This window comes from Pleurodeles waltl, chromosome 8 (genome assembly GCF_031143425.1).
Source record: "Pleurodeles waltl isolate 20211129_DDA chromosome 8, aPleWal1.hap1.20221129, whole genome shotgun sequence".
Taxonomy (NCBI): domain Eukaryota; kingdom Metazoa; phylum Chordata; class Amphibia; order Caudata; family Salamandridae; genus Pleurodeles; species Pleurodeles waltl.
The window spans coordinates 199151179-199174796 of NC_090447.1; positions in this window are offsets into that span (position 1 = coordinate 199151179).

The window sequence follows — 23618 nt, forward strand, 5'->3', positions numbered from 1 at the left end:
GGACCAGTGACGATTGTGCTGCCCTCCTGGGCAATGACTCTGGCGGTGGTCTCAGGACCAGTGACGATTGTGCTGCCCTCCTGGGCAATAACTCTGGCGGTGGTCTCAGGACCAGTGATGACAGTGCTGCCCTCCTGGGCAATGACTCTGGCGGTGGTCTCAGGACCAGTGACGACAGTGCTGGCGGTGGCGTCCCGGCCGCCGGGGAGGATGGCGCCCTTCTCCGCCGTGCTGCTCTTCCCAGACTATGCAGACTTCTTCTGGCCCTTCACCACCTTTGGAGGAGTCACAGCTGACTCTGCAATTCCCCTGGGAACCCTTGTGAGCAGTTTTGCCGCCAGGAGTCTTCACCCTGTCCCGTCGGCCACTTTCCAACTTGAGGTGCTTTACAGGGGGTGGACTGTCAGTGCTTTGGCTCCATGTCACACTGGCTGCCCTGGTGGCCGGTGCACTCCACACACCTTTAACACGCACCACTGGTACAGGACTTTTTTTGGCTGAGGTGCTACTACGGGACCTATCAATTGGAGGGGTGGGAGTGGGGGTAAAGAGGTCAACGTTGCTGAGGAAAAGTTGCTGACGAAGACTGGGATGGGTAGCTGGAGGGGGTCTGGGAGTGGAGGAAGAGGAGGTGGTTGTAGGAGGTGTAACTTTAGGTGATTTGGGTGCAGGTTCAGGTACTGGAGGCTGTCGTGAGGTGGATTGATGTTGGGTGTGTGGGTGCCCGCGTTTGTGTACTTTGGGAGGGGGCGTCACAGACACACTGGGAGTGGACACAGGGGACGTATAAATGGTAGTGGGGTGGTGAGTGCAGATGAGCGGGGTGTGGTTCTGGTTGTTCTGGTGCGAGTCCTAGTGCCTGTAGAAGTAGTGCATGCAGGTGAGAGTGTAGATGACACTGGGAGGGAGGAGGGAGACGACGAGGAGGGGGACACAGTGGAGGCAGTGGATGTTGCTGTGTCTGTATGTGGGTGATGCTTGCGTGAGTGCCTGTGGGTTGTGTGGTGCTTATGTTTGCCTGAGCTCCTTGTGTGTGTTGAGTTGTATGCATGCTTGTCTGATGGTGTGCTTGGGATAGGCTGGGGTACAGGGGATTGGGTCTGGGTGGAGGAAGTTAGAGGGGGGAGGCTAGACACAGGGACAATGGCTGCCATCAGTGCTGAGGCCAGAGATTGCAGGGTTCGATGAAGGGCAGCCTGACCAGAATTAATGCCCTCAAGGAATGCATTACCGTGTTGCAACTCCCTTTATACACCCTGGATGGCATTCACAATGGTAGACTGCCCAACAGTGAGTGACCTGAGGAGGTCAATGGCCTCCTCACTGAGGGCAGCAGGGGTGACAGGGGCAGGGCCTGAGGTGCCTGGGGCGAAGGTGATGCCCACCCTCCTGGGTGAGCGGGCACGGGGCGAACGCTGAGGGGCTGCTAGGAGGGCGGTGCTGGTAGGGGAGGTGGCGGCTGTACCTGTAGAAGTGGGGGGCACAGATGGTGCCGCCACCACAAGGGAGCTCCCATCGGCGGACGAGTCCGTGTCGCTGTTTGGTGATCCGGTGATCGACGTGAAGCTCCCCTCGCCATCCGTCCCACTGGTGTATTCAGAGTCTGTGGTGTGGCCCTCCATGGCCATGTTGGATGCAGCTCCCTCGTGCTCCGGTGCCACTGTACCTCTGCCTGATGATGCTGATGCACAAAAGAACAGGGAGAGCAGAAAAAGGGGGGGGGGGAACGACAGAAGAAAGACAGGTTGAGTGCATGGCTTACCGTACCGTTGGCGGACAATACAGACACAGCAGCCCCCTGCACTACGCCGTGCTCTTGGCCCACAGGGGCATTAATACCTGTACTTGGCACTCTACTGAGGTGGGGTGGAGTGCCACATGGCCTGCATTACGGAGGGGCCTAGCCTACAGAACCCGCTTTGGCCTAGGGAAACCCACAGCCCTCCTCCCCCACCCAGACCCCTCCACTGTGCGCAAAGTCCCCAGAATGAGAGTGTACTCACCCCCTTGTGTCAGCTGTGATGACCTCAAGCACCCATCCAACTCCGGGTAGGCTACCGCCAGGATCCTGAACATCAGGGGGGTCATGGTGGGACGGGCACCCCTCCCACGTTGGTAGGCCATCCCCAGCTGAGCCTCCGCCGTCTTCTTGCTCCAGCGGCGAATGTCCTCCCATCTTTTACGGCAGTGGGTGTCCCGTCTCTGGTGGACCCCCAGGGTCCGGACGTCCTTGGCGATGGCACGCCAAATGTCCTTCTTCTGGTGGGCGCTGACCTACATGACATGCACAGGGGAAGAAGAGAAGTCATTACCAACTGCACCGTCAATGTGAGTGGCCCCCATCCCTACCCTTGCCATGTGGCACATGCATTCACAGTCCTTCATGTTCCCTGAACTCTGCCCCCTTCCAACTAACATCCAGCCCTCTCCACCCAGGCATATCCCATACAACGTGCTCCCTGTGTACTTACCTGTTGGTCTGGAGGACTGTAGAGTAGCGTGTACTGGGGGAGGACCCCGTCCACGAGCTTTTCCAAATCCTGAGCAGTGAAGGCAGGGGCCTTTTCCCCAGACGCAGCAGCCATTGTCTCTTCCAGACCGAGGTCACAGCAGCACTTGTAGTGTAGGTCCTCTCCTGTCGAAGATCAGGTATCGAGTGATTGAACAGATAGAAAATGGCGGTGACGTCCGCGGCGGTGACGTCTGCGGCGGTGCGTATCATCACCGCTGGTACACTTCATCATTGGCTCCTGGGACCCATAGGGTCCTATTTTAATCAATGCAGCATTGCGCCGTGGTCTACGACCGCCTACCGCAACGGTGTACAACGCCAGCGCAGATACCTCACATCCCATTGTCCCAGTTTAGAGGTCAAGCAGCCGCCATTTCAGGGGCCCACATGGCTTCATTTACTACTGCGTCACACATACCTAGGCCTACACTCAACACACATACAGGATGAGTTTTGTGTTTGGTGTCGTGTTCTGTGCATCTGTGGGTACATACCTGGAAATTTGTTGACTCTGTGGTCGCTGTTGTCCTTTCTAGGCGCCGTCAGCTGGGACATTTAAGAAGATGGCGGAATCCTCCGGTGTACCGACCGCTGGTGGACCTGTTGACAATGGAGGAGCGGCATTTAATCATCACCTACAGGTTTGATCGTGCCACTATCCAGGAACTATGTACCCCGTTGGAGCCAGACCTGATGTCACCAATCCGCCATCCCAATGGAATCCCCCCTCAAGTGCAGGTGCTGTCAGTGTTCCATTTCCTTGCAAGTGGGTCTTTTCAGACAACAGTGGCCATGGCATCAGGGATGTCCCAGCCTATGTTTTCCAACGTGTTGTCCAGAGTGTTGTCTGCCCTGCTGAAACACGTAAGGAGCTACATCGTTTTCCCTCAGGTGGAGGATTTGGCTACAGTTAAAGGTGACTTCTATGCCTTTGGACATATCCCCAACATCATAGGTGCTATTGATGGCACCCATGTAGCTCTGGTCCCCCCCCACAGGAGTGAACAGGTGTACAGGAACCTGAAGAGTTATCATTCTATGAATCTACAGATGGTATGGTTGGCAGACCAGTACATCTCCCAGGTAAATGCTATGTTCCCTGGCTCTGTGCATGACGCCTACATCCTGCGGAATAGCAGTATCCCGTGTGTGAAGGGTCAACTCCAGAGGCACCGTGTGTGGCTATTAGGGGACTTTGGTTACCCTAACCTTTCCTGGCTATTGACCCCAGTGAGGAATCCCAGGACCAGGGCAGAGGAACGCTACAATGAGGCCCATGGGCGGACTAGGAGGGTGATCGAACGCACCTTCGGCCTCCTGAAGGCCAGGTTCAGGTGCCTCCATATGACAGGTGGTTCCCTATTCTACTCACCGAAGAAGGTGTGCCAGATCATCATCGCCTGCTCGATGCTTCACAATCTTGCTTCGCAACGCCAGGTGCCTTTTCTCCAGGAGGATGGTCCAGATGGCGGTGTTGTGGCAGCTGTGGAGCCTGTGGAGCCTGTGGACAGTGATGAGGAGGAAGCTGAGGAAGAAGACATAGACAACAGGGAGTCAGTCATACAGCAATATTTCCAGTGACACACAGGTGAGAACATTTTATTTTACTATTACATTCACTTTCACACTTCTACCTCTATCCTGTCTGTCATTTAGTAGCAGTATTTGGTAACTGAGTTGTACCTTTCCATTACGGTTTCACAGGTGTGGTTACCAACGTGTGTCATCTGCTTGCATCCTTCATGGACTTGTGATGTGTGACATAGGTATGTTGGCTTTACAATTGAACACGCATTTTGACACTGTCATTGATAATACAATTTTACCAAATCACAGACTGACTCCAGATTTTTTTGTGCTTCAAGGGTGTTTATTTACGTGCCAAAAAATGGAGGGGGTTGTAAAATGGTGATGGGGAATGGTGGAGGAATGTCCATGGCAGAGTCCTGTCTATTGGTCACACAGGTGCAGTGCCCATATGGGCATAGGAAGTGGAGCTGGGGCAGTTTAAGTATGGACAGGGTAACAAAGTGGGGCAGTGGGAGGACAATCAGGGAGGTCTCATTTCCTGTCGGGGGTCTTGCCATCTTGCTCTGTACTGTTCCTGGATCTCAGGGACCGCTTGCGGGGTGGTTGTCCGTCTGCAGGGGGTGGGGTGCTGGTGTGGTGGTCCTGTGGCGGGCATCCTGTCCAATAGCGCCGGCGGAGGTGGTGGGCAGTTCATCGTCCTGTCTAGTGTCAGGGGCCCCTTGGAGTGCCACGGTGTCCCTCATGGTCTTCTGTATGTCCTTCAGCACCCCTACAATGGTGCCCAGGGCGGAGCTGATGACTCTGAGCTCCTCCCTGAACCCCAAATACTGCTCCTACTGCAGGCGCTGGGTCTCCTGAAACTTGTCCAGGACTGTCGCCATCGTCTCCTGGGAGTGGTGGTATGCTCCCATGATGGAGGAGAGGGCCTCGTGGAGAGTGGGTTCCCTTGGCCTGTCCTGCCCCTGTCGCACAGCAGCCCTCCCAGTTCCCCTGTGTTCCTGTGCCTCTGTCCCCTGGACCGTGTGCCCACTACCACTGCCCCCAGGTCCCTTCTCTTGTTGGGGTGGTGGGTTATCCTGGGTTCCCTGTAGTGGTGGACACACCGCTGATTGACGTGTCCTGGGTACGGAGGTATGGGCCCGCTGGGTGGGTGCTGTGCTGGTGTTACCAGAGGGTGGAAGATCAGTGTTGGGCTGTGCCTGTGCAAGGGGAACTGACTGTCCCGAGGCCCACGATGGTCCGGGCTGGTCATCAGGATACAGTAGGGCAGAGCTGCTGTCGTCACTGTGGGCCTCTTCTGTGGGTGGAGTGGAGATGTCAACCCTCCTGTGTGGTGACGTTCCATAGTGGTCCTGCAGGGATAAAAGAGCATGATTATTGCATGTGTGTGTGTAATGGTGTGCAATGGGTGGGTGTGCGTGTACCCCAGTGCAAGCATTCCTGTGTGTGGGTTTGGGTGATGATGGTTAGGGGGTTGTTATGGATATGTGCAGTGAGCATGCTTTGGTGAGGGGTGACCATACTTAGTTGTGTCATGCAGGGCTTGGTGTTGGGATGGGTGGTTTGTGTTATTAGTACATTAGTGAGGTGTTGGAGTGATAGGGGAGGGGGTGAGGGTGGGGGTGTGTGATAGCATGCAGGTAGGGTGGGGGATATGATAGTTAAGATTTGACTTACCAGTGTCCATTCCTCCACCGACTCCTCCGAGGCCCTCTGGATGCATGATGGTCAACACTTGCTCCTCCCATGTTGTTAGTTGTGGGGGAGAAGGTGGTGGTCCGCCGCCAGTCCGCTGTACCGCGATGTTGTGCCTGGAGACCACTGAACGCACCTTCCCCCGTAGGTCGTTCCACCTCTTCCTGATGTCCTCCCGATTTCTTGGATGCTGTCCCACAGCGTTGACCCTGTCCACGATTCTTCGCCATAGCTCCATCTTCCTGGCTATGGAGGTGTGCTGCACCTGTGAGCCAAATAGCTGTGGCTCTACCCGTAGGATTTCCTCCACCATGAGCCTGAGCTCCTCCTCGGAAAACCTGGGGTGTCTTTGGCGTGACATGGGGTGGTGTGGGTGATGTGTGGGGTGGTGTAAGTGTTGATGTGTGTGGTGATGTGTAGTGGTGTGTGGTGTTTTGTGCCTGGAATGTTGTATGGGTGATGGTGTTGTGTGCCTCTGTGTGGTGGGGTTCTCAATTGCTGTGCTCTCTGTCTCTCGGCTTCCTCAAAATTTCTGGTCGTAGGGGTTTGTGGGTGATGTAGGTGTGTGTTTTATATTGAATTGGGTGTGTGGGAGTTGCGTTTGTATGTGTATCAGGTGTGTGTATTTGGAATTGTCCAATGTGGCGGTGTTTTGGAGATGTGTGTGTATTTTGAGCGCACCGGTGTGTACCACCAATGGAATACCGCGGTAGAAAGACCGCCGCGTGGATTCGTGTGTCGTGATAGCAGGGGCATGTTTCTGTTGGCGTGACGGTGGAGGAATTGTTTTCGCCAGTTTATCACTGACCTTTGGTGTGGCGGACTTGTGTGGGTGTCTGAACTTTGGCGGATTGCGAGATGTGGGTCATAATAGCTGTGCGGAATTCTGCGGTGGTGTATTGGCGGTCAATGTTGTAATGACCCCCTTAGACTAACCTTAAAACTTTTGCCGCCTCGCGTGTGTGCTATACAATGCAGTATACATGCAAAGTTGGAAAAATAGAAGGGATGAAAGCATTCCTTCATGATAGCACCTGGTTGAAATGTGCACTATTTTCTGATGCTAAACCTTGTCTGCTTTTTTAAGTAAATAGGGTTTAGCATCAGAAACCTTGAGTGGTTGCATGGGAATGCACATGCTCAACCCATGGTATGCTTCATTGGAGCTAAGTAATACAAAGCAGCGCTATATTAATTTTGAGTGATTTTACTGCGCTAAACAAGTTTAGCACTGGAAAGCAATATAGGAAAAAAGATTTAGCATTGATTTGCATCACTTTTGTGGCACAAACATGGCACTAAAACTTAGTAAGCATACCGCTTAGGGGCTTATGTACAAGCCCTGTGGTGCAGGGCAGCACAGCGAGGGGCATTTTAATACTCTGTCTGCACTGAATGGGCGTAAAAATTTTTGAAGCACATTCAGCGCAAACCTTGCCCCATATTTATACAATGACACCCGACCCTGCGAACGTCAAAATTCCTCTGTGTGCTTCATTTTCTGGTTGCGGGAAACAACCTTGCGTTAATGACATGCAAGGTAGGCGTTCCCATCCAAAAAATGACTTTAAGGCCTGTGCGCCTTATTTATACTCCAGCGTCATTTTGACACACTGGAGGGGGCGGGCCTTAAAAAACGGCGCACAGCCCGATGTGCGACGTTTTTTAACGCCTGGGTCAGGGCAGGCGTTAAGGGACATGTGGGCCCACTTCCATGGTCTCCTACCATGGAAGCAGTCCAGAGGTGCCCTTCCCTGCCCCCAGGGACACCCCCTGCCACCCTTGGCCACCCCTGGAGGACACCCATGGATGGGGTGACCCATCCCAGGTAAGTACAGGTAAGATGGGGTAAGTATAATTTTTGTATTTCTTTAAAGTGGCATAGGGGGGCCTAACTTGGCCCCCCTACATGCCACTGTGCCCAATGGCCACGCCCAGAGGACAGAAGTCCCCTGGGCATGGCCATTGGGCAGGGGGGCATGACTCCTGTCTTTGCTAAGACAGCAGTCATTTCAATGGGGGTTGTGCGTCAAAAAATGGTGCAAAGTCCAGTTTGAGCCATGATTTTTTACTCAAACCTGACTTGCACCATTTTTTGACGCCCAACCCTAATTTTTCCCTACGCCGGCGCTGCCTGGTTTGAGTAATTTTTTTTTACTCTAACCATCCCGCAGCGCCGGCTAACGTCAATCCTTAAATAAGGCGCCCGCCTGGTATGCAGTAATGGCATTAGCCGGCGGTACATTTTTTGACACAAACCAGCGCCTGCGCTGGTTTGCGTCAAAAAGTATAAATATGGGCCCAAGTGTCTTGTTGAGCAGCCCTGTGCCACCAGGAAAGGCCAGAAATGTGCCAATTCTACAAGATACGGCACATGTCTGTCCTCTCCCCTGCGCTGGTCAGAGATTGCTGCCATGCACCAGCGCAGGCAGCCTTGCACCATAGTGCAAGGATGCCTGCATTGCAGGGAATTAATATTTATGTGCAGGAAGTTGTCCCTTCCTGCACGTAAACAATCAATAATGGTGATTTGTTCCTTTTATGTGTGCTGCAGAATGATTGTTTATGTGCAGGAAGGGATATCTTCCTGGACATAAGCAATCATTAATGGCATTTTGCTTTTTCTATGTGTGCTGCACAATGCAGCACACATACAGGAAGCAAAAACGAGGAGAAATAAAAGTATTACTCCTTGTTGCAGCACTCTAATACCACCCCTGCAGTGGCGTTACTTTTTGGTGCTGCCTCAGGTTTACAATTTCTCGTAAATCTGGGGCAGTGTCAAAAGCAATGGGTGTTGTGTGGAAACACCCACAACGACACCCATTGCACGGCCCTCTGCACCTGAAAACTGCAGCGGGCCATATTTACAAGGCGGCATTAAGCAGTGCAAAGTGGTTTAGCGTGGCCTTGTAAATGTGGAAATGGGCACAGTTCCCTGGAGCTTCACTGAAAGATTGATGAAAATAGCATTACAATAAACCCCCTTAGATTAAGCCTTAAGAAATGATCTGTTTGTTGTCAGGGCAGTATTGATAAAATACATGTTGTAAAGGTTTCAAGGGCCCCAGGTAGGGTTAGAAGTATAGAAAAAGAAACTACAAAATGTGGCATTCAGCTCTCTCTCCAGCCTTACAGTCTCACTCACAGAAGCACTTATTTTTACATAGCGCTTCATACGACACTACTTGAGTTTGAAAGTGCTGTAAATTACAAATGTTACTCCTCGATTTAAAGGTACTTAAATGATCAACCTTGCTAGATAGAAGGCTGAGTTGGGCTTGCAGGGATTCAAAATGTTAACCTTTAGTGCAGATCACAGGGAGAATGTTAACTCAGTCAGCCATCTTGCTGGCCACCACTTGTATACTTTAAGATTTAGATCCACTTGAAAAACACAGACATACCTAGTGTGAGGTATGGAGGCAATATTTGATTAGGCACACCAATGCATGGTTGGCTCCTGCATGAAATATTAAAATATCAGTATATTAAGAAAAAATCCACTGTGCCTGCTCACGTCTTGCCTCATGCACTAGGACAGGAATCCATTCTAGATTTGTCTTCATTCTGGGATGGTGGTTATGCCATCTGCGTGTGCACAGAGTACATCTGTGGTGATAAAACGTGGGTGGGTCATTTAATTTTACCTTCGCATTTCCACCATGTTGCTCTTGCCAGGAGACCCCTTCAAGAAGACGCTAACGACTTATAAAACAAATATTTGTTGAATTAAGCATATTTGTAAACGTGTCATAAAATACTCCAGCTGACGGAGGCAGGAACAGATGCAGAACTATGAGTGGTGTAGCCAGTGTGCCATGGGGCCTAGTGCAAGAAAGGAACTGGGTCCCCTGGCGCTGGTTGAACTATGAAATACAGCGATAATCAGGCCTGTAAGCCCCGGTGCCACTGCACCTGCTGCACGCATACAGGCTACTTTCTTGAGAACCGCCAGATTTCCCAAGAGATACAATAAAGGGCCACTAGGAGGCTAGCACCTCTTCTCTGTAAAATGCTTTTATGGATTATCAGTGCCACAGTGAGTCTCCGTTCTGTGACGGAGGATGGAGACACATCGCACCGGTGCTCGACTTCAAAGAAGAGCTTATGCAGATTTTTCTCTAAGTAGGATGTGGGCCTTAGGTGGGGTGAAGTGGTAGGCCTAAAGGCAGTAAAGTGATAAATCAAACCTCAATATGCAGTCACATCATCCGCAGGCAGCTGGCTCCCGAGTGAATGTAGAGATAAAAAATCAAGTTATCCTTATGTCACGGATCGGGCCGGCGCATTTGAGAACTTGGGTCCAGCCTTGCAAAGTTTCACAGGTCCATGCGTAATGTGTTGCTCCAGTCCAGTTTTTTTTCTTTGAATTCGGGGAAATATATGCTCGTTTATTTCATTATAATACAGGGCTACAAGTCCCAGCATTCAAAAGAAAAAAACTGGCCTGGAAAAGCACAACAGGCATGGATGCAGCTTGGCACGGCGCCAACACCGGAAAGGAATGTACCTCAGAAAAGCTCTTCATGCACCATAGAAGCAATATTTCCTGCGACCTGGAAGACATTGCAAACTGGCTCCATTCTTTTCAAACGCATCCCATTCGAGGCCCTGCTGTCGCGCGTGCTGTGTATGAGCATGGACGGGGCTGTGGGTGGTTTCACATTGTAAACAAGTAAGTGAACAGGCAGCTTGCAAATTGGTAAAAGATCATCTGAAAGTGCTTCTACACAATTTACTGTCTTCTTTTGTTCTAATACCTTGAGAAGGAGAGGGTGAAGCCGGATTTCAGCCTTTTTGGAGAATGACTGCCCAGTTCTGCCGTACTGGAGGTGCTGATTAAAAAAAAAACAATAATAATACAATCAAGTCCGATACCTCTGTCCTACAGGGCCAGGCCACACTAGTATAAAGGTAAACAGGGAAAGAAAACATTCCAGGGGTCGTTTCTGCCCACTTGGTCCCCTACACCTGGTCTCATCTGTCACAGTTATGATAAGGTGCTTCACTTCACTTTGTTCCATAGAAGTTAATTAAGATTACAATTCCCAGAAAACATTAAGGCCCTCATTACAACCCTGGCGGTCGGTGTTAAAGCGGCGGTAACACCGCCTACAGGCCGGAAGTAAAAAAAAAATGGAATCACGACCACGGTGGAAACCGCCAACATAGACAGCCATAGACAATCTTAGTAGTGTCCTTTAACACTCCTACCGCCAGGGCGGTAGCAACAAACGCGTGGCGGTCACCGCTATCAGACAGGCGAAAGACAATGTACCGCCCACTGTATTATGAGCGGCCAATCTGCCAGCTTTTCCGGGGTGCTACTGACATCAAAAGCACAACGGAAACAGTACACTGAAGGGGAACCACTCACCTTTCGACACTCAACGAAGAACCAGGACGCCATGGAGCCCGAACTGCAGGACCTCCCCATGTTGGTGTATCTACGAATACACCTGGAAATAGAAAGAAGGTGGCGGCGACAACGATGGTGAGTTCTGCACCTAGCACAAAAGGGAGGTAAAAGAGAATGACACGCACATGCAACATGCAATACCCCCACCCCCCAACCTCACCCACAACACCATACACACTAACACATCCAACAACATTACAGATACACCCCGTTACTCCCTGGAAGAACACAAGGACAAAAGGAATTGAGTTCAATCAGTGGTATTTTGGAACATGCAGATATAGCAAACAAACTAAAAAAAATCAGTATATACGAATATTTACATTATGTACAAAAGGTTGTACACTACTGTCCCTTGTAAATGTCCATGGACCAGTGGGCCCAAACATCATGGGCGAAGCCCACACTTGACTCCTGCCTCAAAACGGAGAGAACACTGCAGGAGCATCAGGTCAAAAAAACACAGGCACCTCAAGGGGAAGGGGAGGGGGAGCACCTCAGCCAGAAGATGGTACTACGCCACTGCTCCTCGAGGGGGCAACATGCCCACAGCGATGTCCTGGGGAGTGCAAAGCCACAGTCTCCCAAGTGGGTGGTTTTCCCACTGCTTGGTCCTGGGGAGTGCAAAGCCACAGTCTCTCAAGTGGGTGGTTGGCCCAAGCCACAGTCTCTCAAGTGGGTGGTTTGCCCACTGCTGCTCCTGGGGAGTGCAAAGCCACAGTCTCTCAAGTGGGTGGTTTGCCCACTGCTTGCTCCTGGGGAGTGTAAGGCTACAGTCTCTCAAGTGGATGGCTTCTCCACTGGTTCTGGAGGGGACTTTTTGCCCAGTGTGCTTCATCCTGCCAAGGATTGGGTGAGTGGATGCATCTCTCCACTGGATCTGGAGGGGGCTTTGTGCCCAGTGTGTTTCATCCTGCCAAGGATTGGGTGAGTGGATGCATCTCTCCATTGGTTCTGGAGGGGGCCTTGTGCACAGTGATGCCGCACCTGGGGTGTGGCAGTTCTCATTCCCTCACCTGGGTGTCTGAGGCGCGTGATGTGCAGGGAACAGGTAGCATGATACACCATGGAGGCAGAGCCACACTCCATTCTGCGCCAACTTAGGCTGCAAACTGCTGGTAGTGCCAGTGCTGGTGGTGGCGCCCGTCTGCTCCCGGGGCCGCCCGCGTTCAGCCACTCCGTCCTGCAACGCCCCGACTGGGCGCGACTTCTCCCGCGGGCACGGCCGCCCCCTGCTCTCTCACCGTCTGATAAGGCCACGCCCAGGGCCCCGCACCTTCACGTCCCGTCGCCTCCTTCCCTCTCCGGCGGGCCCGGCCACAGCCCAGCGCGAGGCCGCGGATGCAGTCGTGCGCCCAGGCCTCTCGTCCCCCGAGCCGTCCAGGAGGCCGATTTCGGCACCGGGCTCACTTCGCCGTCACCAGAGGGGCACTCTCTCGCCTAGCCCCCTCCTGTGAGTCTACCCCTCAGTCCGGACTTCGGTCGGCCCGGCAGAGGCGCTTTTTCGCTCAATTATTCACCGGCCCCTCCGGAGCTCGGAATTTAGGCGTGCGCCATCTCCAAGACCTTGGCCACGCCCCCGCCACACTCACACATTCATGTACACACAACACCTCACCTCCCCCTCTCCTGTCGGACACCCAACTTATCTGCATCCAGGGAGTCTTCTGGCAGGGGACGGGAAGGGGTGCTGCCACCACCAGCAGCGCCCACCAGCAGAACACCGCCATACTGTATTATTTGTCATAATAAGGCTGGCAGCAGTCTACTGGCGTGGCACTGCTGGTGGTAGCAGTCCCACCTTAACACCATCTGCCAGTATGGACACAGCCGGATTTTTGCCCGTCTTGTGGCAGAAATCCAGCTGTGGTTATAATGTGGTGGATGGCTGTTAGCCATGGTGACAGTCTTTTGGTGTCCGTCACTGCGGCGGTAGGCGGCACTTACTGCCAATGTCATAATGAAGGCCATATTCACTAAAGGTTCACGCAAAGCAGGGTTGCATGCAAATCTGAACAGCCGAACAGCCAATTCAGCTGTTAGATCTACTAACATATGGTGCTCTTCAGCTCTCTACTTGTGCTGGGGCACTTGTGGCAGCCTAGTGCCAATTTAAGTACCCTTGTTCCATAAAGCAAGGGTGTCTGTATTCTGCTCAGAATAGTTTTTGTGCAGGAAAATATAGCTGGTTTTGAGCAGACTGTTCTGGAAAATAGTAGCCAAACAAAACTTTTTTTGTGTTGCTTGTTTAGTGTTATTAACAATTTCTTGAATTTTAGGATTGCTATTTTGCTCTAGGTTGTCGAATCCATGTTCCTAGTTTGTGTCTTTCAAATGACAACTTAGGCCCGCATTACAACCCTGGCAGTAAATTCCACTTACCTCCGTGCCAGCGGCTGGCAAGATACTGTACCCGCGGCGGTAATCTGCCACAGGTATTATGACCCACACAGAATACCACCACAATACAGACACCCACACAAGTCCGCCAGACCAAAGGTCAGTGATAAACTGGCAATAGCAAAACCCACACTGTCATGCAAACAGGAACACACCCACAGTATCATGACCCACGATGCAACGGGGCGTTCTTTCAACCGCGGTAAACCATTGGCAGTACACACCACCGCGCTCAAAATACACACACATTTACAAAACAACACCACATTGGACAATTCAAAATACACACACCTGCCACAAATACACACACCACACCCACACACTCACACCACTATAAAACACACACCCACAATACCCACAACCCCTTACAAGCAAAAAAAAGAGACCAAGCACAGAAAGACAAGCAAAGAGCACCCATCCAACTCTGGATAGGCCACTTCCAGGATGCGGAAAATCAGGGGGGGTCATAGTGCAATGGGCACCCCTTCCACGATGGGAGGCCAGCCCCAGCAGGGTCTCCGCCATCTTCTTGGTCCAGCAGCGCAGGTCCTCCCATCTCTTGCGGCAGTGGGTGCTCCGCCTTTGATAGACTCCCATGGTCCGAACCTCAAAGACACCCCGGGTTTTCCTGAGCAGGAGCTAAGGGTCATGGTGGAGGAAATCATCCGGCTAGAGCCACAGCTATTCGGATCACAGGTGCAGCACACGTCCATTGCAAGGAAGATGGAGCTATGGCGGAGAATCGTCGACAGGGTCAACGCTGTGGGACAGCATCCAAGAACCAGAGATGACATCAGGGAGAGGTAGAATGACCTACGAGGGAAGGTGTGTTCAGTGGTTTCAAGACACCAGATTGCTGTGCAGAGGACTGGCAGTGGACCCCCACCTCCTCCCCCACAACTAACAGGAGGAGGACTGGGCTCTGGTAAGTCAACTCTCTACTACTACTACCCCCCTACCTGCATGCCATCACATACCCCCACCCGTACCTTCACTCCCATCACTCCATTACCTCACATCTACCCCACCATCACAATCTACACATCCCAATACCAAGCCCTGCATGCAACCACAATGCATGGACACCCATCACCACAGCATGCCCAGTAGAGAGACTCACCCAGCCCACACAATCAGCAATCACACAAGGCCAATGCGACAGAGAAACCACAATTATATAAGGGAAACACACCAATTGCACAAGATGGCAGACACAGATACAATAACAATGCATTTGCATCCCAACAGGACCCCTACCCAATGTCACGGGAGAGGAGGTGCCAGCTACATCCAGTCCCCCCACAGAAGAGGCCCACAGTGATGACAGCAGCTCTGCACACCTGGATCATGATGACCAACCTGGCCCATCAGGGATCTCTGGACAGTCGGTTACCCTGCCACAGTCCCAACCCACCACAGAGCCTCCTCCCTTAGAAAACACCACCACAGAACCCACCCAGCGGGCCCATGCCACTGTCCCCAGGACACGTCAATCAGCAGTGTGTCTACCACTAAAGGAACCCCAGGCAACCCCACAAACACAGGATGATCAGGGACCTGGGGTCAGTGGCAGTGGGCACACGGTTCAGGGGACAGAGGCACAGGACAACAGGGAAGCTGGGAGGACTGCTTTGCAACAGGGGGAGGACAGGCCAAGGGATCCGACCCTCCACGAGGAACTCTCAAACATCATGGGAGCATACCACCATTCCCAGGAGACCATGGGCACGGTACTTGCCAAGTTGCAGGAGACCCAGCAGCTGCAGGAGGGACAGTACTTGGGGATCAGGGAGGAACTCACAAAAATCTACACCATCCTGGTCACCATAGCAGGGGTGCTGGCTGACATGGGCAAGACCACGAGAGAGGCAGTGGCACAGCAAAGGGCCCCTGACTAGCCAAACCAATGAACAGCCTTCCACCTCCCCTGGTGCTAGTGGACAGGAGGCCCCGCCACAGGACCAACAGGCCACTAGCACCCCACCCCCTGCAGAAGGAGAACCACCCCGCAAACGGTCCCTGCGATCTAGGCAGAAGACAGAGAACATTGCCAAGACCCCCTCCAGGAAATAGACTCTCCTGATTGTCACCCTTCTGTCCCACTCTGTCACCCTGTCCACCTTGAACTGCCATTACTTCCCTTCCTATGCCACATTGGACAATGAACCTGTGATACCAAGAGACTGGACTCGACCATGGACCTTCCTCCACCATCACCCCAGCCCCTTGCACATACCCCCATACTATTTACCACAAAAAATAAACACCATTGAAATATAAACCATACTGGAGTCAGTGTAATGATTTGAAAGATGTATTCTTACTACATTCCCAAAGCATTGCAACGTCTATGTTCATTGAATTATATCAACGTATGACAGTTGGTGGGCAGCAGTACACATAGCAGAAGTCAGAATGGGGTACACAGATCTGAAAAAAGGAAAACCAAAGGGAACAGTCAGTGGCCATACACAGGGGGGAAGAGGCTGCCATGTACAATGTCCTAAAGTATACTGAAATGTGAAGAGGAGTTACAGTCTCTTGCCTGTGTGTCACTGGAAGTATTGCTGTATAATGTTTGTTCTGTTGTCCACATCTTCTTCATCTGCCTCCTCTTCCTCACTGTCCACAGGCTCCACTGCTGCCACAAAACCATCACCAGGCTCATCCTCCAGCAGGAAAGGCACCTGGCGTCTCAATGCCAGGTTGCACAACATACAGCATGCCACGATGATCTGGCACACCTTCCTGGGTGCGTAGTACAGGGATCCACCTGTCAGATGGAAGCACCGGAATCTGGCCTTCAGGAGGCCAAAGGTCCTCTCAGTAATCCTCCTTGTTCGCCCATGTGCCTCATTGTAACATTCCTCTGCCCTTGTCCTGGGATTCCTCACTGGGGTCAGTAATCATGACAGGTTGCGGTAACAAGAGTCACCTGTAAATATCGAGGGACAATTGTGAGACACACACTAACCCTTAGGGACAACCCCATAACCAGACACCTACATATACTGTTTGGGGAGCTTGGGCTCACCTATTAGCCACACCCTGTGCCTCTGGAGTTGGCCCATCACATCAGGGAAGCTGCTATTTATCAAGATATAGGCGTCATGGACAGAGTCAGGATATTTGGCATTCACATGGGAGATGTACTAGTCCGCCAAACACACCATTTGCACATTCATCGAATGATAGCTTTTTCTATTCCTGTAGACCTGTTCATTTCTGCGGGGGGGACAAATGCCACATGTGTACCATCAATGGCACCAATGATGTTGGGGATATGTCCCAGGGCATAGAAGTCAGCTTTCACTGTGGCCAAATCCTCCACCTGGGGGAACACGATGTAGCTGCGCATGTGTTTCAGCAGGGCAGACAACACTCTGGTCAACACGTTAGAGAACATTGGCTGAGACATCCCTGATGCCATGCCTATTGTGGTTTGAAAGGAGCCACTTGCCAGGAAATGGAGCACTGACAGGACCTGCACTAGAGGGGGGATTCCTGTGGGCTGGCGGATAGCTGACATCAGGTCTAGCTCCAATTGGGCACACAGTTCTTGGACTGTGGCACAATCAAGTCTGTATGTGATTATAATGTGTCTGCCTTCCATTGTCGACAGGTCCACCAGGCGTCTGTACACCGGAGGATGCCGCCATCTCATATGCTGCCTTAGCGGTTGTAGCCTATGGAGAATAACGGTGAGCAGAAGGTCATTTACCACATAGAGAGCACAACTGTGTTTGCATTAATGTCACAGAAGCAGTGTGTGTAATCGAGAGTCAGTATATGTGCCAATATGTGCTGTGACGCATTTAGGTGCCATGCCATGTGCCCCCCTGAAATGGCGTCTGCCTGACCTGTGAGGAGGGACAAGGGGAAATGAGGTAACTGCGCTGGCATTGTTCAGTGTCACGGTAGGCGGTCGAAGACTGCTGCGCAACTCCGCATTGGTTATCATTGGTCCCTATGGGTTCCAGGAGCCAATGGCAATGTACGCCGGCGGTGACGGTACGCACTGCCACGGACGTCACCGCCATTTTCTACCTATTCACTCACTTGCTACCTGACCATCAACAGGAGAGGACCTACACTGCAAGTGCTGCTGTGACCTGAGTCTGGAAGCGACAATGGCTAGAGTGTCTAGGGAAAGGGCCCCTGCCTTCACTGCAGAGGAGTTGGAGAAACTGGTGGATGGGGTCCTCCCTCAGTACACGTTACTCTACGGTCCTCCAGACAAACAGGTGAGTAGAGTGTGAGCATGATGCGTGGGCAATGCCTGCTTGGAGTGGTGTGGATGTAAGCCACATGTTGGGGGGTGCTAAGGCGTCCTGGCCTGAATGCTGCATGAGAGTTGGTCAGTGTATGTGTGTCAGGGCATGGGTGGGAACTGGTGGGCAATGAGTATGACGGTCCGGACGGGTGAGTAATTACATTTTCCGCTGTCTTTTCCCTCTAGGTCAGCGCCCACCAGAAGAAGGGTATTTGGCGTGCCATCGCCAAGGAGGTGCGGACCCTGGGGGTCTATCACAGGCAGAGCACTCACTGCCACAAGAGATGGGAGGACCTGCGCTGCTGGACCAAGAAGATGGCGGAGGCCCAGCTAGGGCTGGCCTCCCAACGTGGAAGGGGTGCCCATCGCACAATGACCCCCCTGATTTTCCACATCCTGGCAGTGGCCTATCCAGAGTTGGATGGGTGCTTGAGCGCATCACAGCAGCCACAAGGGGGTGAGTACAGTTTCAGAAAGCTGACTTTGCATGCTTTAGGAACTAGCTGGGTGGGGAATGTGGGCTGTGGGGCCCCTATGCCAGGTCGGTCATGCCAGGGTAGGTCCCTTGTTTGCAGGCTCTGAAGCACGCCTACCCCAATGGTACAAGTGGCCAACTACTACTGGGCAGGGTCCTGTGGGTGTCAGGTGTGCAGGTGTGCAGGTGCTGGCGTTAGGCATTGTACCCCATGGGCTGGTGACTACCTTAGTGAGTGGTTGGGCATGGCCTAGTGCATAGGGCAGCTCAGTGTGTGTTGTGTACACCAACGGTAGTGGTGTTGCTGGCATTGACCATGTGTATCTTCTGTCTATCCCCCCCTTCTTGTTTTGTCACCCTGTCCTTGTGTGCATTAGCATCATCTGGCGGAGGAGCAGAGGCACCACCGATGGAGGGAGCTGCATCCCATATGCCCATGAGGATGAATCCACTGAGGGTGAAGGCACCAGTGGGACGGAAGGCAAGGGGAGCACCGCAACGGGGACAGGAGGGGATACCAGTGACAACAACACCTCCTCTGATGGAAGCTCCCTGGCGGTAGCGGACACCTCTGTGCCCACTCCAACAACAGGTACAGCCGCCACCCCCCTACCAGCACCTCCCTCCCAGCAGCCCCTCGGCGTGTTTCCCGTGCCCGCTCACCCAGGAGGGTGGGCATCTCCTTTGCCCCAGGCACCTCAGGCCCTGCCCCAGTTAGCCCTTCTGCCCTCAGTGAGGAGGCTATTGACCTCCTGAGATCCTTCACTGTTGGGCAGTCAACCATCCTGAATGCCATCCAGGGTGTTGAGAGGCATTTGCAACAAACAAATGCATACCTGGATGGCATTCATTCTGGCGTGGCAGCCCAACAGAGAGCATTTCAGGCTCTGGCCTCAGCACTGATGGCAGCCATTGGCCCAGTGTCCAGCCTCCCCGCCTCCAACTTCCACTACCCAGACCCAATCCCCTCTACCTCAGCCTATCCCAAGCACACCTTCAGACCAGCATGCACACACATCAACACACAAAAGTGGTTTAGGAAAACATAAGCACCACACATCATCACACAGGCACTCACAAAAGCACCATACCCCTGCATACATACTAACATCCACTTCCTCCACTGTGTCCCCCTCCTCCTCTTCATCCACCTCCCTCCCAGTAGCGTCTCCACTCACACCTGCATGCACTACATCATCAGCCACTGCCTCCATCACCAGCACACCATCACAAAACACCCCTCACGAGCAATCACCACCCCCACAACCATGCACTCGTCCTCTGTGTCCTCTCCCAGTGTGTCTGTGAGCCCCCCTCCCAAAGTACACAAACGCAGGCACACTCCCACTCAACGGCCATCCACCTCACAACAGCCTCCAGCACATGCACCTTCACCCAAACTCAGCAGAAGTACACCTCCTACAACCACTACCTCTTCCTCCACTCCCACACCCCCTCCATCTTCCCGTCCCAGTGTGTCAAAAAAACTTTTCCTGGCTAACGTTGATCTCTTCCCTACATCTCGTCCCTATCCTTCCCCTAGGGCACGGATGTCTCGATCCCAGGCCAGCACCTCAGCCACAAAATCGGTGTCCGCTGTGGTCCCTGCTAGTCCGAGAGGATCGAAGGGGCACCCGTCAGGGCTGCCAGTGTGCCACCTACCAATGCTAAGGACCACCCGATTCCACCACTTGCCAAGGTTAAGAAGGGGCCGGCATGCAGCAGGGAAAAGACGCACCACCCACCCAGCAAGGCCTCATCCAAAACCAAAGAGGACAGTGCCAAGGTCCCAGCAGCGACTACCAAGGTGGGGATGGGACACAAAAGCAAGGGCAAATCACCTCAGGGCACAGACCTCCTGGTGAGGGACTGGTGACCACCATTTCTCCTGACAGGGCAGCAACCTGTACCACGGTATGCACTGCTGCAACGACCGCCACCTGCACCGCCACCTGCCCGACATCTGCACCACCTCCTGCACCGCCGCTGCCACAACGACAGTCACCAGTATCCTCCCCAGTGGTCAGCCTTCCGAGGCTGCTGGAGACAGCCTGGTGTCTCCCTCCACTACTACAGACACCTGCACCACGGGCAGCAATGGCAGCATCTCCACCGCAGACACCGCCGTACCCACTGCCACCTGCACCGCCATATGCACCGCCACATGCTCAGCCGGTGCCACTACATCGGACATCAGCAGCATCCTTAGTGGGCAGCCGTCCGAGGCTGCAGGAGACGTCCTGGACCCTGCACACACCACATGAGGCACCACCACCAGCACTGGCACTACCAGCAGTTTGCAGCCTAAGTTGGCGCAGAATGGAGTGTGGCTCTGCCTCCATGGTGTATCATGCTACCTGTTCCCTGCACATCACGCGCCTCAGACACCCAGGTGAGGGAATGAGAACTGCCACACCCCAGGTGCGGCATCACTGTGCACAAGGCCCCCTCCAGAACCAATGGAGAGATGCATCCACTCACCCAATCCTTGGCAGGATGAAACACACTGGGCACAAAGCCCCCTCCAGAACCAGTGGAGAAGCCATCCACTTGAGAGACTGTAGCCTTACACTCCCCAGGAGCAAGCAGTGGGCAAACCACCCACTTGAGAGACTGTGGCTTTGCACTCCCCAGGAGCAGCAGTGGGCAAACCACCCACTTGAGAGTCTCTCAAGTGGGTGGTTTGCCCACTGCTTGCTCCTGGGGAGTGTAAGGCTACAGTCTCTCAAGTGGATGGCTTCTCCACTGGTTCTGGAGGGGACTTTTTGCCCAGTGTGCTTCATCCTGCCAAGGATTGGGTGAGTGGATGCATCTCTCCACTGGTTCTGGAGGGGGCTTTGTGCCCAGTGTGTTTCATCCTGCCAAGGATTGGGTGAGTGGATGCATCTCTCCATTGGTTCTGGAGGGGGCCTTGTGCACAGTGATGCCGCACCTGGGGTGTGGCAGTTCTCATTCCCTCACCTGGGTGTCTGAGGCGCGTGATGTGCAGGGAACAGGTAGCATGATACACCATGGAGGCAGAGCCACACTCCATTCTGCGCCAACTTAGGCTGCAAACTGCTGGTAGTGCCAGTGCTGGTGGTGGTGCCTCATGTGGTGTGTGCAGGGTCCAGGACGTCTCCTGCAGCCTCGGACGGCTGCCCACTAAGGATGCTGCTGATGTCCGATGTAGTGGCACCGGCTGAGCATGTGGCGGTGCATATGGCGGTGCAGGTGGCAGTGGGTACGGCGGTGTCTGCGGTGGAGATGCTGCCATTGCTGCCCGTGGTGCAGGTGTCTGTAGTAGTGGAGGGAGACACCAGGCTGTCTCCAGCAGCCTCGGAAGGCTGACCACTGGGGAGGATACTGGTGACTGTCGTTGTGGCAGCGGCGGTGCAGGAGGTGGTGCAGATGTCGGGCAGGTGGCGGTGCAGGTGGCGGTCGTTGCAGCAGTGCATACCGTGGTACAGGTTGCTGCCCTGTCAGGAGAAATGGTGGTCACCAGTCCCTCACCAGGAGGTCTGTGCCCTGAGGTGATTTGCCCTTGCTTTTGTGTCCCATCCCCACCTTGGTAGTCGCTGCTGGGACCTTGGCACTGTCCTCTTTGGTTTTGGATGAGGCCTTGCTGGGTGGGTGGTGCGTCTTTTCCCTGCTGCATGCCGGCCCCTTCTTAACCTTGGCAAGTGGTGGAATCGGGTGGTCCTTAGCATTGGTAGGTGGCACACTGGCAGCCCTGACGGGTGCCCCTTCGATCCTCTCGGACCACAGCGGACACCGATTTTGTGGCTGAGGTGCTGGCCTGGGATCGAGACATCCGTGCCCTAGGGGAAGGATAGGGACGAGATGTAGGGAAGAGATCAACGTTAGCCAGGAAAAGTTTTTTTGACACACTGGGACGGGAAGATGGAGGGGGTGTGGGAGTGGAGGAAGAGGTAGTGGTTGTAGGAGGTGTACGTCTGCTGAGTTTGGGTGAAGGTGCATGTGCTGGAGGCTGTTGTGAGGTGGATGGCCGTTGAGTGGGAGTGTGCCTGCGTTTGTGTACTTTGGGAGGGGGGCTCACAGACACACTGGGAGAGGACACAGGGGACGAGTGCATGGTTGTGTGGGTGGTGATTGCTCGTGAGGGGTGTTTTGTGATGGTGTGCTGGTGATGGAGGCAGTGGCTGATGATGTAGTGCATGCAGGTGTGAGTGGAGACGCTACTGGGAGGGAGGTGGATGAAGAGGAGGAGGGGGACACAGTGGAGGAAGTGGATGTTAGTATGTATGCAGGGGTATGGTGCTTTTGTGAGTGCCTGTGTGATGATGTGTGGTGCTTATGTTTTCCTAAACCACTTTTGTGTGTTGATGTGTGTGCATGCTGGTCTGAAGGTGTGCTTGGGATAGGCTGAGGTAGAGGGGATTGGGTCTGGGTAGTGGAAGTTGGAGGCGGGGAGGCTGGACACTGGGCCAATGGCTGCCATCAGTGCTGAGGCCAGAGCCTGAAATGCTCTCTGTTGGGCTGCCACGCCAGAATGAATGCCATCCAGGTATGCATTTGTTTGTTGCAAATGCCTCTCAACACCCTGGATGGCATTCAGGATGGTTGACTGCCCAACAGTGAAGGATCTCAGGAGGTCAATAGCCTCCTCACTGAGGGCAGAAGGGCTAACTGGGGCAGGGCCTGAGGTGCCTGGGGCAAAGGAGATGCCCACCCTCCTGGGTGAGCGGGCACGGGAAACACGCCGAGGGGCTGCTGGGAGGGAGGTGCTGGTAGGGGGGTGGCGGCTGTACCTGTTGTTGGAGTGGGCACAGAGGTGTCCGCTACCGCCAGGGAGCTTCCATCAGAGGAGGTGTTGTTGTCACTGGTATCCCCTCCTGTCCCCGTTGCGGTGCTCCCCTTGCCTTCCGTCCCACTGGTGCCTTCACCCTCAGTGGATTCATCGTCATGGGCATATGGGATGCAGCTCCCTCCATCGGTGGTGCCTCTGCTCCTCCGCCAGATGATGCTAATGCACACAAGGACAGGGTGACAAAACAAGAAGGGGGGGATAGACAGAGGATACACATGGTCAATGCCAGCAACACCACTACCGTTGGTGTACACAACACACACTGAGCTGCCCTATGCACTAGGCCATGCCCAACCACTCACTAAGGTAGTCACCAGCCCATGGGGTACAATGCCTAACGCCAGCACCTGCACACCTGACACCCACAGGACCCTGCCCAGTAGTAGTTGGCCACTTGTACCATTGGGGTAGGCGTGCTTCAGAGCCTGCAAACAAGGGACCTACCCTGGCATGACCGACCTGGCATAGGGGCCCCACAGCCCACATTCCCCACCCAGCTAG